This window comes from Onychomys torridus, chromosome X, assembly GCF_903995425.1.
Source record: "Onychomys torridus chromosome X, mOncTor1.1, whole genome shotgun sequence".
Taxonomy (NCBI): Eukaryota; Metazoa; Chordata; class Mammalia; order Rodentia; family Cricetidae; genus Onychomys; species Onychomys torridus.
In genome coordinates, this window is record NC_050466.1 from 79,433,816 (window position 1) to 79,446,809 (window position 12,994).

Consider the following 12,994-nt stretch of genomic DNA (forward strand, 5'->3'; position numbering starts at 1 on the left):
ATCTTATAACATTGAGGGAACTCATAGAAAAGCAAAGATAGCAAACCTGTTTATAAAATATAAAATCCGTCGATTTGAACTCATACTTTTTCTTTTCATCCTCATTAGGAAACATTCCTTTAGTCTCTTTTAGTAACCAGTGACCTCAAATCTTTTGTTTTCTCTTCTTTATTTAATATTTTATATCAGCTTCCTTTCCAAGGTCAGGGAATTTGTAAAATATTAATAATAAAAGATGTTTTGAAAATGATTTCTTTCTTTTCTTCCTTTCTAAGAAACAATCTCATGTAACTCAGGCTATTCTTGAATTTTCTATGTAGCAGAGACTGGCCTCAAACTCCTGGCCTTCCTAACTAGGTATCAGATAACTCACAACTTCCTCTAACTGCAGTTCCAGGGGATTTGACACTTTGTTTTAACCTCACATGAACTCAACACACACATGTAGTGGGTAGCCGTTCCAGCTTTGATCTGGAAGTACCATCCCCATTGAGGCTTCAGTAACTTTCTCGAGTACAAGACAGTGCTGAGAGAGGACTCTGAAGACCCAAGATCCAGATGCATAGGCTCTCTTGCTTGGTTCCTGGACCCTGGACGCTGGAGGTAGACCGAGCAGAGTTCTCCAGAGAACGCCACTGGACTGTGCTACACCTTTCCCAGACCCTGTAACCTATCCCTTCACTTGTAAGTTACCCCACAAAATAAACCTCCCTTTTAACTACGTGGAGTTGCCTTAAGAATTACTTTTGAAGATAGCCATATCACTGTCAATCCATTAGCATTTAGGACAGTTTCCTACCTAGAGCAATGGTTTCTTGGTATGACATTCCTTTTAAATAGTATCATACCTTGCCAATAATCTTAGAAGCCATAAAGAACAGAAGGCAGTGATAATAAAGTACTGACTGAGGGGAAAAATGAATATCTGTCAATAAAGATTCCTATAATTGACAAAGGGGTTTGAAAAATAATAAAAAAAATAATTAAAATTCCAAACTAAATACAAACTGAGAACTCATCATTAATTTAACTACTTTTCAGTAAATACTAGAAGCAACGGTTGAAAGAAAAAGAAAAGCTAGACAGTAGCTGTAACCCACACAAAGAAATGAAAGGCACAAGGAAAGAATGTCATATGTAGGGAATAAATTTTTCTTTGCAATCTATCTCATTAGTATTTAAAAAATGATAATTGTATAAAGTCATTATTAAATTGTGCTAATGGGTTTACAATCTGTAAAACCTATATCGTATAATATCAATATGATAAAGAAAATAAAAGACTAAGATATAATTGCAAGACAGCTAAAGCACAAAGAGAGAGAACTATATTAGAGAAAATTTTTCACAGATTGTGGCAATTAAATGTGTATCAATCTCAATTAAATTGTTTCAAATTATGGTGATAATATTAATCTTTTAGGAAATCACCAAGAAAATAACTCAAAACATTAATTTACTCCTAAAGACTAGACCATATCCATCTGGAGTATGAAACAGATTATTGACTGTAATTGAAAGGAAAAAGTTAATTATTTCTCCATATGTAATTTGTCACTCTGTAAAGATTATAGCTTCTAACTCTGTAGAGGAAATAGTTTGTATATGCACAAAAGAAAAATATTCAATTGGAAATACCATTAATTTAGTTAAATGACATTTACAAATGTTTCTTTTTGGCACACTGCCAAAACCATGAATTTGTTTTATTTCATGGATTTGTTCTGATATGTATGGTATATCAAAAATTATTTTTTTTATTTTTGCATAATTAGCTTAAAGTTGCAAAAGTTTATAGTGACATTTTCAAATAAAGTGTTTCATTTTCATCCCCTGTCTCCTTTTCTCCTTCTTCCCTCCAACCCCTAATAGCATTTTGATTTTAAGTCATAAGTGTCCTTTTTTGCCTCATTTCCTTCCTCAGCACGTCTGGTTTCCATTCATGGTCCCTGTTAGCTAGTTTGATTGCATATACTCACATTCATACCCACTTATATACAAACATACAAACATCAAAGGTAGGATCCTTATATAACAAAGAATGTTCATTCTGGGTCTGGATTATCTCACTTAATATACATCCTTTATAAAGTCTACCATTTTCTTGATAATTTTATGATTTGTGTACTTTACTTATACCCACATTATGATAAAAAAAAAGCCTCAATTGTTGATCTTGATCAGCATTTAAAGAAGCTTCAAATTACTTTTTGTATGGAATGTACGTTTGTATTATATAAAGATTGTTTGACTGATGATTTTATATCTTCCTTGAGTGCTTTCAAAGATGAGCCAGGTAAAATTTTTAATCATATGTGTTCATAATGATAAGGGTAATATGCATATAAAATTATTTTAACTGCAGAAATAAAGAAATTGGACCTAGTAGAAAATGTATACATTGATTCTAGCTGTGTAAATGTGCTATGCAAACAAAAATAGTTGTGAATTTTGAGGTTAAAGAAAGTACACATGAAGGACAATCTATGTTCACACAGTTTTCTTAAAAAGCAGTAAAATTTGATTGGTGTAGAGGAAGGAAAAATTCATTTCTAGTAGATGTAAGAATCAGTGGCAGCATGTTTCTTGAATGAAGTACCTACATTTTAATAATACTGTCACATACTATTTTAAGAAATAACTCTGAATGAACAGAAGTGAAAACGACTTGAGACAGTTGCCTTGTTCATTCAATTATGGATAGTCTCGATGATAGATAATTCAGCTCTGATCGAAACAAGTAGAATATGTTATAATTTTAGATGAATTGAGAAGAAATTATGAAAAGAGAAGCTAGGCCAGGTAGTATAGGCCTTTAATTTTAGCTACTCAGAGAGGAAACTGAAGCAAAGTGATAGCAATTTCAAAGATTTCCTGGGCCGCAGAATACAATATTAGACAACATAACAAGATCCTGTTTCAAAATTTAAAACTTATAAAGAGTTAAATTGTATCTCAGTGATTGAATACTTACCTAACATATGTCAATGTGTCTAAACCACTGACACCAATACAACTTACTTATTTTAGCTTACTATATGTGATAAAATGACAACTTCCATCTTCTGGAATAGAAACAGCGTTTACCAGGATTATGCACATTTACTTGAAGATATTATTATTATTATTATTATTATTATTATTATTATTATTATTCACAAGCTTCTCTACTAACTATCCTAATCAAAGATATTACTCCGAAGATGAATGCTGGGAATAGATTGTTGAAGTTGCTGATGTATGTAACCTACAGTCAGTTGTTTGGTTATTTCTTAAAACAGTCATTTCTTTGGTGAGGTAGTCTACTTTTATTTGTTTAAAGATGGTCTCAACTACTTATCAAAGCAGCTTTCTTGTACATGAAGCCAAAGGATATGTCCATGGGCAATTCCTCCTCCAGCATGGTGAGAAAGGGCCCCAACCGAACCCCTGAACATCTACGTGCCACCATGTGCTGAGATTACCAGCCTGACATCTATAAGAACTACAAGGAAACTGGCTTCTGTGGCTTTGGCGACAGCTGCAAATTCCTCCATGACCGTTCAGATTACAAGCACCGGTGGCAGATCCACTGTGAACTTGAAGAGGGCCATTATGGTGTGGATGAAGACGAAAACTACAAAGTAGAAAGTGATGATGAGGAAATACCATTCAAATGTTTTGTCTGTCGCCAAACCTTCCAAAATCCAGTTCTCACCAAGTGTAAGCATTATTTCTGTGAGACATGTGCACTACAGCATTTCCGAACCACTCCATGCTGCTATGTTTGTGAGCAGCAGACCCATGGGGTCTTCAATCCAGCGAAAGAATTGATTGCTAAACTGGAGAAGTGTCGAACAGCAGAGGGAGGTGCTTCCAACACCCCAGAAAACCCTGATGGGGTCTAATGGCCATTGCTTTGGTTTTTCATAATTGTCAGATCTCAAAGTACTTTTGTTTTGCTCACCTCAAAAACCAACCATATTTGAAGGAATATTAAATTTTCTAGGAAGAATATCCAAGTTTTGTTTTATATAACAACGCTGCAGTTTGAATCAATACAGTTAAACTATGGAACTCTCAGACTACTCATCCTTTGTATAGCTATACCATTCTATGTTAAAATAAATTAAGAACTAGTTTTTAAAAAGCAGCTTTCTTACGGCTGGTTGTTTTCAAATCCATCTTAAATTATACTAACATTAGGTTTATATAACTGCTGATGTTTGTTGTCTTTTCCTATTCCATTTCTTTCCTTGTTCTTGGTATGCTGAATATTATGGATTATACCATTAATCTTACTTGATTTCATTTTAAAAGTTGTAATTTTTCCTTAAGGAATGCCTTGAGAGGCAAGTGGGTGCATCTGTTTACTTTTTCACTAATAGGACCCTGAAAGTGATGGAAGTTGATTAACACTTCCTCATTGCTCCTAGATGTCATATGAGTTCACCTTCTTCCTGAGTTCTAGTGCCAACTTCCAGTCTAGTCATGTCACAGATGCAAACTTTGAAGTGGTTTATTTTTCATATTTCAGTATTCTAACTCCAAATGCATTAGTTCACAAGAATCCCATTTCCTAAAAATAGATAGATAGATAGATAGATAGATAGATAGATAGATAGATAGATAAAACATGCAAAAACAAGATATGTGATTTCATCTTTCAATAAACACTTTACATAAAATAATAACTTATTGTATTACACATAGTACTGTTGTCATAAAGATATTTTACTCAGTTTGTGACTGAATAAATTTAATTTTAATAATAAAAAATAGTATAGAAACTGACAAATTATGATGAGATAAAGAATCCAAGATTCCATGGGTCAACTTCATATATTACAATAAATATGTTTTAACAAATTTATTATATGGAAAATAAAGGGCCAGGACCAGGTAATATTTTATTATAATTGTAATTTTAATTTCCTTTGAATATTAATTTCTTGCAACTATAGTTTCTTTTAGGAGAAAAACTAAAAATCAAACTATTTTATAGCTATTATGTCAATGAGCTGCTTTTCTAAAATATTCTTAAAAAATAGGCTTAGAAAAGGGCATAGTTTTAACAAGTGTACATTTCATAGAAATTTAGACAATGTTACTTTAGATGTTATTTTGAAATTATAGTAACTCCATAGCTCATACACCGTCAATTGCCTCTTTAATCTAAATGAAAGCACATGATTCAGCAAACACTGGGGATGTGGAAATTGAAAGCACCTGGGAACTTTGCCATACAATCCAATGACAGGAAACTCTTTTTTTAACCTTTTAGAGATTTATTGGGAGAGAGAGGGACAGAAAGGAGAGAGAGAGAGAGAGAGAGAGAGAGAGAGAGAGAGAGAGAGAGAGAGAGAGAGAGGGAGGGAGGGAGGGAGGGAGGAAGAGAGAGAGAGAGAGAGAGAGAGAGAGAGAGAGAGAGAGAGAGAAACAGAGAGACCGCACGGAGGGGAGAGAGCAGAAAGAGAAAAGGGTGAAAACTTGTTTTTTAACTAATATGCATCATTTGGTATTGACAAAAATGAGTTTTAGCAAAATTCTGAAAATAAGTATGTCTTTGAAAGAATTCTATAAAACAGAGGCACTATACAGGGGATTTCTATCTAACATATTGTCACTGGAAGAGAAATGAGCATGCCAGAAGTTTTCTGCACATTCTTAGATGCAGGGTTATTATAAGTACAAAAAAGAAAAATCCAAAGCCAGCTCTTCTGATACCTTTATGTGGTAGCTACCACTGACCTTATTGAATGGAGGAACTACCACAAGGACTAACCTTATTTAAACAGCTTCAATTCTTCCCTTTAAATGTAAATATCAAATGCTCATCACAATATATAAATGATCACTACTGTCTGCTGCAGTTACTTCAGTTTGCAGATGGTGAGAGCTCTACTAATACTTCTATTGTTAGCGGGAGAGTCAAGCGATCATCTGTGTAGGTGGGTGTGTGGGAGCAATGCTAAGATTCACAAGGATTTTCTCCCACATTGGCAATCCACATTGAACAGAAAGCCATATGAAGCAATCTTCTGTTCCTCTGGCAATTTTAATAATTCACTTAATTTATAATAATACAAAAACCCTCAATAACTGCTTTCCATTTTACACCCAGATTTTACCTTCATGTTTAAAATATATTTTCTACCTGTGAATTTTTTTCAGTTGAATATCTATTGATTAAAGAGCTTATAAATTTATTTAAGATAGAATACTTAGAAAAAAATAGTAATTGTGTTCAAACTGTCAGTTATAAAATTAAAAAAGACCTTTTTAAATTTGCAGCAATCACAAAATAATATATGTCATCTAAGTTTGAAAGAAACTGTTAGTTTTCTCTGGCTTGAATAGTAACAGTTATGAGGATGAATGGCCACACAGGAATTATCAAGACACCCTAAAACATCTAGATCTCAGAACACACATGAGCTGTTTTCCTATTAGGACTACAAATTCTTCAGTATTTTTCCAATATATTATACTTGTATACTTAGTAGATCTCAATGTTTTTCATTCCTTTTATTCACATACACACACACACACACACACACACACACACACACACACACACACAAGGGAGAGGGAGAAACAAATATAAATGTCATGCATTTATGATAAATAGCATTAAATATATATATTTGCTTTAAAATTCAGCAAATCTATGTTGTTATGGTGAAAACCTGGACTAAACTTAACATTGTCCCCTGATGAACCTCACTAATGCAAAATCATAACTAAACCTCAAAGTTGGTCTGTAAACATAAGATATTTACATCAATTTTTTAAATTTTACTTCTAAGACCTTATAATGTAATCATTTTTCCATTGGAGCTAACATTTTTTAAATTTTCATTTTTGTAATTTTTTTATTTATTTTTTTACATACCAACTACTGTTTCCCCTCCCTCCCCTTCTACTATTCTCCCCACAGTCCCTCCACCCCACTCCCCCCATTCACTCCTCAAAGTGTAGGCTTCCCTGGGGTAGTCAACACCGGCTGCCACACCAAGCTGGGGCAGGACCAAGCCTCTCTCCTGCATCAAGGCTGAGCAAGGCATCCCACCATAGGCAATGGGCTCTAAAAAGCCAATTGATGTACTTGGCATAGGTCCTGGTCCTGCTGCCAGGGACCCCACATATAGATCAAGCCACACAACTGTCACCATCATTCAGAGGGCCTATGCAGGCTCCTCATCTGTGAATCCAGAGTCCGTGAACTCCCACCAGCTCAGATCAGCTCTCTTTGTGGTTTTGTCAGTCTTGATTAGAGTTTGGGGAGGGACTGCGAGGGAGAGAAACGAAAGCTATCTTAAGAGAGTGAGGCAGTATGGGGTTATGGAGATACGTGGTCCTAGGGGCGATCCCCAGAAACCCACAAGGATGTCCCCAGATAAGACTCCTAGCAACAGTGGAGAGGGTGCCTGAACTATCCTCCCCCTGAACTACTCAGGTTGGTGACTACCCTAAGTGACAGAGGAGGGATTATAGGAGCAAGGGGGTCAAGATCAAATTTTCATTTCTAGTAGCTAAATATAACACTATTTTAAAATTTTATTAAAGTTAGTGTAGTGTAGTGTGTGTGTGTGTGTGTGTGTGTGTGTGTGTGTGTGTGTGTGTGGTATTTGTGCACATGAATGCCCCAAGAAACATACATAAAGATCATAGGACAACTTTTCAAGACTTGGATGATTCTTTCTTTCCACGTGATTTTTGAGGCAGAGTCTTCCATTTCTGCCACTGGGTTGTGTAACATAAATTTTCAGTAGATTTTCCTGTCCTTGGCTTCTCTTCTTGCTTTAGGAGTATTGGAATCAGCATGCCATGACAACTAGAATTTACGTGCATTACTAGGATCACATGCAGGTTCTCAAGCTCCTGATCTAGTGCTCTGATTCCTGAAATTTATTTTAAAATGCTTGGCTTTATATTGGTTCCTCATTTGTACACAGTGACATTTCCACTGTGACCATAAACAAATTAATCATTTTTTATCATTTATTTTGCCATTGTTATAAAAATTGAGTTAGCGAACATGAAATACTTAGAACAGTGGGTAGTTTTCATAAAATGCTTTACTAATGGTGCAAACTGAAGCTATTAATGTTGTTGATGTAGTGGTTATTCCATAGTGAAGCGACGAAAATAAAAATTCTCTTTAATTGGTGTTTTCACCTCCTCTTTCCTTTTTTTGTTTGTTTTTTTTTATATTCTTGTACATAGTACAAGGATTAGCAAACTGTTTCCTGTTTCTTTTAAAGTATAACATGCATTTTGACAATTGGCTTGTCTTCCCCACTTCCTTCCTTTCTCCTAATTTTCTTCCCACTATTCTGAATTCTGCTTGTACATATGTACTTTTAAAAGCTCTAAGACCATGAAATAAAGATTATAAGATTTATCTTTCTACATCTTGATAATTCCACTTTGATGTGATGATCTCTATTATAAAAATTTGTGAAAATATACTCTACTCATCAAAGCTATAGAAATGATTCAAAGCCATTAACATAATTCAATTTCATACAAGAATATAGAAAGAAACAAATTCAACAAACAAAAATAATAATGAGATATATAAGAGGAAAAAACTAAAAGATGATGTTAAAAGCGTATATTTTTAAGTTGTTCGTTTGAAGTGGATTGCCAAATATTCTAAAATGGCCATGAACTTGTTATGGAGCTAAGGAAGACATTGAACTTCTTATTCTCCTGTCTCCCGCTCTAGAGTTCTGGCATTACAGGTGTGTACCACATTGCCTGATTATGTTGTTTGGCAATTCAAATCAAGAGCTTCCTGCATGCTTGGAAACTAATCTAAACAACTGAACTACCTTACTGGCCTTGGTGTGATTTCTATGGTAATGTGCCCATATTACTTTTTTAATGAGAGGTATTAATGATGTGAGAAATAAGAATTTAATAGTATAACAAAAAAAACCTAAAATTCAATTTAAATATTCAATGACTTTCACTCTTTTTGGGTGCTGACTTTTACCTGGTTGACAGAGACAGTAAAGCTATCAGTTGAGTATGACATTGAAAAGCATAAACAATTTCATTTGTTTTACAAGGATTTGATGTTATCAGTGCAAAATGATACATCCAGGAACCATGGAAAAATGTATGTTCTGAATTCACTTCGTTTTATATTCACACAATCCAAATAAGAGTCCAACAAAAATAAACAAATACAGGCAATATTAAAGTAACAATAAGAATAATGACAGATAATACAGATAATTCATAGATCTTACTTTGCTGATTTAAATCAGTGAGGAGGTTACAACTTTGCAGTTCTTGGTCAAAAATATTGAAGATCAAATCAGTCTGAAAATAACAGGGTATTCCATATAAATATAATGTAAGCATTACTAACTGTGTGTCTCTGTTCCAGGTCAGTTTGGAGTGATCTCTCACTTCAACAACCTAGTTTATATTACCACTAAAAATAACAGTATAACATTTTCTCTCTAAAACTGATTAAGGAAATAATTTTACTGTAATATAATATAATATAATTATAGCCATTATTGTAGCATTTTTTGCTCCACCTTGAAATGAATGTAAATATTGAAGAACAGGGATGACCAAATTGATCCTAGAAAATCATTTGACACTTTGACTTTGAAATGTAGTGTATGCTTTTGTATTTTAGTTGGTATTGTATTGGAATGGAGAAGAAAGTAAATAGGGTACATTTTATAAGAGTTATCATAGTTAAAAAAAAGCCCCAAAACATGGAAAAAATCTATGCATTTTCTCTAGCCAAATTATACTACAGTCTTCACCAATTCAAAAAACAATAGGTAATTGATTTCTAACTGGAGGCAAAGTCAGACTTTCTCAACCACATGATAAAAACATGCCATTTGACAACAAAAAAGTTGGGATATAATAGAAAATACATAAATCTTATAATTACAGGCAAGAAAGTTAAAGTTCTATCAATGCACCAAGTTTAAACAGAAAAATAAAATGGAAAAAATGCATGAGTTGTTCAATATTTACTTTGAAATTTAAATGTGCTTAATTTAAAACAAATAAAAATGCATCCAATTCATAAATGTTTAAACAGGAAGACTTTTAAGTGGTTGAGAGATGGCCTAGAAGTTAAAGAGTACTTGTTAGTCTTGAAGATGATCTGTGTAAACTCACATAGCAGCTAACAACTATCTTTAACTACAATTCCACAGCCACCAGGCATACTCATGGTGCACAGGTATGTATGCAGCCAAAACACTGATACACGTTAAATAAAAAATACATCTTAAAAAAAAAACAGTAAGACTTTTGTACAATCCATTTAACTTCCTGTGAAATTTTTCAAAGATTCTTCCAATAAATATTTAAGGTTTATTATTACAAATCATTTACAGCATTTTTCCCATGGGGGAAAAACTAGTTTCTTTATACTCCATCATTAGTGAGTTTGTCAGTAAAGTGATTTCATACCCTTTATAAACCTGAATTAAGATGTTCTTTCACATGGCTTTACCTAGCTCTGCTTCAGCATACTGATAGACACATGCCACTGGACTAATGAATGCAGAATGAGAAATACTAATAATAAGGAAATAGGAATTAATACTGTTAGAAAACAATAATTCATTGCTAAACTAATACTTTTTTTCAATATTGAAGGGAATATACCACAGACTTAATTTGTTTATACTGATAGAAAAATATTAGATTTTAATATGTGACCTAAATTCTGACAATATTTTTACAGTCTCAAACAGGTTAAACTTGGAGAGAATCAAGCAAAGTGTGAGAATTGGTAAAATACTTTAAAAAAAGATATATTAATACCACATAATCAAGTTGTTACATAAAAACTCCCTAACATAGAATCAGATATCTATCTGTCACAATGGTCAAGACCCACTTTCCATGAGGCCTATGCCCTTCTCTCTTGCTGGTTCACATAAGCAAACAGATTTTCTATTCCTCCTAGAAAAGAATGTATTTCATGAAAATATTTGTACAGAAAAAATTGCACAGAAATTCTTTCTATATACTATTTCTTTTTGAATGTTCTACTTCTTGTACTCTCTCAATTAAGCTTGATTTTATTTTATTTTTTGACCAGACTTAATAATAGTAAGAGAAGGTATAGACAGCCTCAGTGCTGCTGACACAAGGCAGAACCTAAATCCATATAGGAAGTTTGAAGAGCACACTATACTTTTATCTTTCAGGACAAACCTGTAAATGTCTAATAGTTATTTCCAGTTTTATCAATCACAAACTGCCTGCTTCGGATCATAGAAATACAAGGGTTTTTTTTGTTTGTTTGTTTTTTTCAAATATGGGTTTCTGATCTATTACCAAGGCAGTTTGGTAACTCTAGATCTGTATATTAACAAGCTTTCTCAAATTATTATCAAAAGTAGGATTTCCACATAGATCACTCACAAGGGAAAACTTACAGAAGCATAATTTATACCCAAGAATACCAAACCACCAGAAGATCAGTGGCACAATTTAAATTCTTCAGGTCTTAAAATTATGTTTGTATAAACAACTATGTCTAAAATAGTGTGATATTTTCTAGATATGTTTTAATGAAACCATTTCTTCATTTTTATTTCAGTCAGCAATGTTGTCTGGGACTGAAATTGGGGGAAGATTTTTACTTTTCATTTTTCATCCTTTTTATACTTCCATAATTTATTTTGTAATAATAGTCTAGTTTTAAAAAAATTAAAAAAGATAATCACAAAACAAAGAATCAATCTTTCAATAACATACTGAATTGCAATATTAACTAATGGTTACAAGAAGAAACGATGGTATTACAGAGAGGTAAGTAGGATGACTTCTGGCTATCCAAAGAACGAGCTTGAAGGCGGAAGGCAGATGTAGTGAAGTGGAGAGAAGGTCAGTTGGTTCTGCAGTACCGACACTTTCACTTGGTAGAGTCAAGAATTGCTGTTCTGTAGAGTCATTTGGCTTCATGTCATCAGCAGTACATAGGTAACACTTAGATCTAGTAATTAGTCAACACATATATAGTCACTTGCAAATATTTGTAGGATATTGGTTGCAGAACCCCCATGGATGACAACATATGTACATTCTTAGTCACTTATAAAAATGCTGTAGTATTTGCATATAACCTACTCATTCTTCTATAAAATTTAAATCATCTCTTGATTACTTATGATAGCTAATGGTATGCAAATGTTATGCAAATTCATCATATACTGTATTGTTTAGAGAATAATGAGTGACAAGTAAAAATGACTTTAAATATTTATTATATACCTGATTTCTTCTAATACTCTCAATTTTTACTTAGGAGCATATGTGGATATAAATCCCATAGATATAGAGGGCCTATTGCATCTGTTTGGACTCTAACTTTAAAGTATGAAAATATTTTATAAGAACAGAAGCAGAATTTTCAAATTCCCAAATGACAAAAGTAGTTTCTAGATGTATTCAAGTATTCAAAGCCACCCAAGCATTTGGACAGGTATAGAAGATGTTTGGAATATGGAAAAGGCTCAGTGTGCTAGTGATCATGAGTACTGGCTATACAAATCCAGAGATATTTAATTATCTTTCTTAAAGATACTTTTAAAAACCTTGAAGCTCATTGTTTTCTTGCTTTCCTAAGAACTCTATTTCTACCTTTATTGGTGATTATTTCTGAACTCTTTTAATATTCTCTTTCATCTGGAGGATTTGTGATTGTATAGCAGGTTGCCTAGAAGTTTATCCTGAGTAAGCTCTTGATTCTATTTGCCTTATTTCCTCAGCTTAGTTCTTTACTTTCACAACTTAGAAGTCTTTTACTATTGTAAAAATTTTCAGCCATCAAAATCTCTGACTTCTTTCTAAGATTACAAGTTCACTTGACATTTTCACAGAAGTATTGAATAGTTACAACCTCACAAGATTTAGCAATATTTGAAACATTAATTCACAAAAAGATGATTTGTATGAAATTAAAATTTAACTGTCATCCTGAGACTGAATCTGAAAAACATAAATAAGCAGT

The 12,994-nt window shown here is 33.2% G+C and overlaps 1 pseudogene; it reads left to right on the forward strand.

The window, feature by feature from the left end:
- The first annotated feature begins 3,359 nt into the window (after positions 1-3,359).
- On the forward strand, positions 3,360-3,887 carry LOC118573666 (annotated as a pseudogene).
- Positions 3,888-12,994: the final 9,107 nt, after the last annotated feature.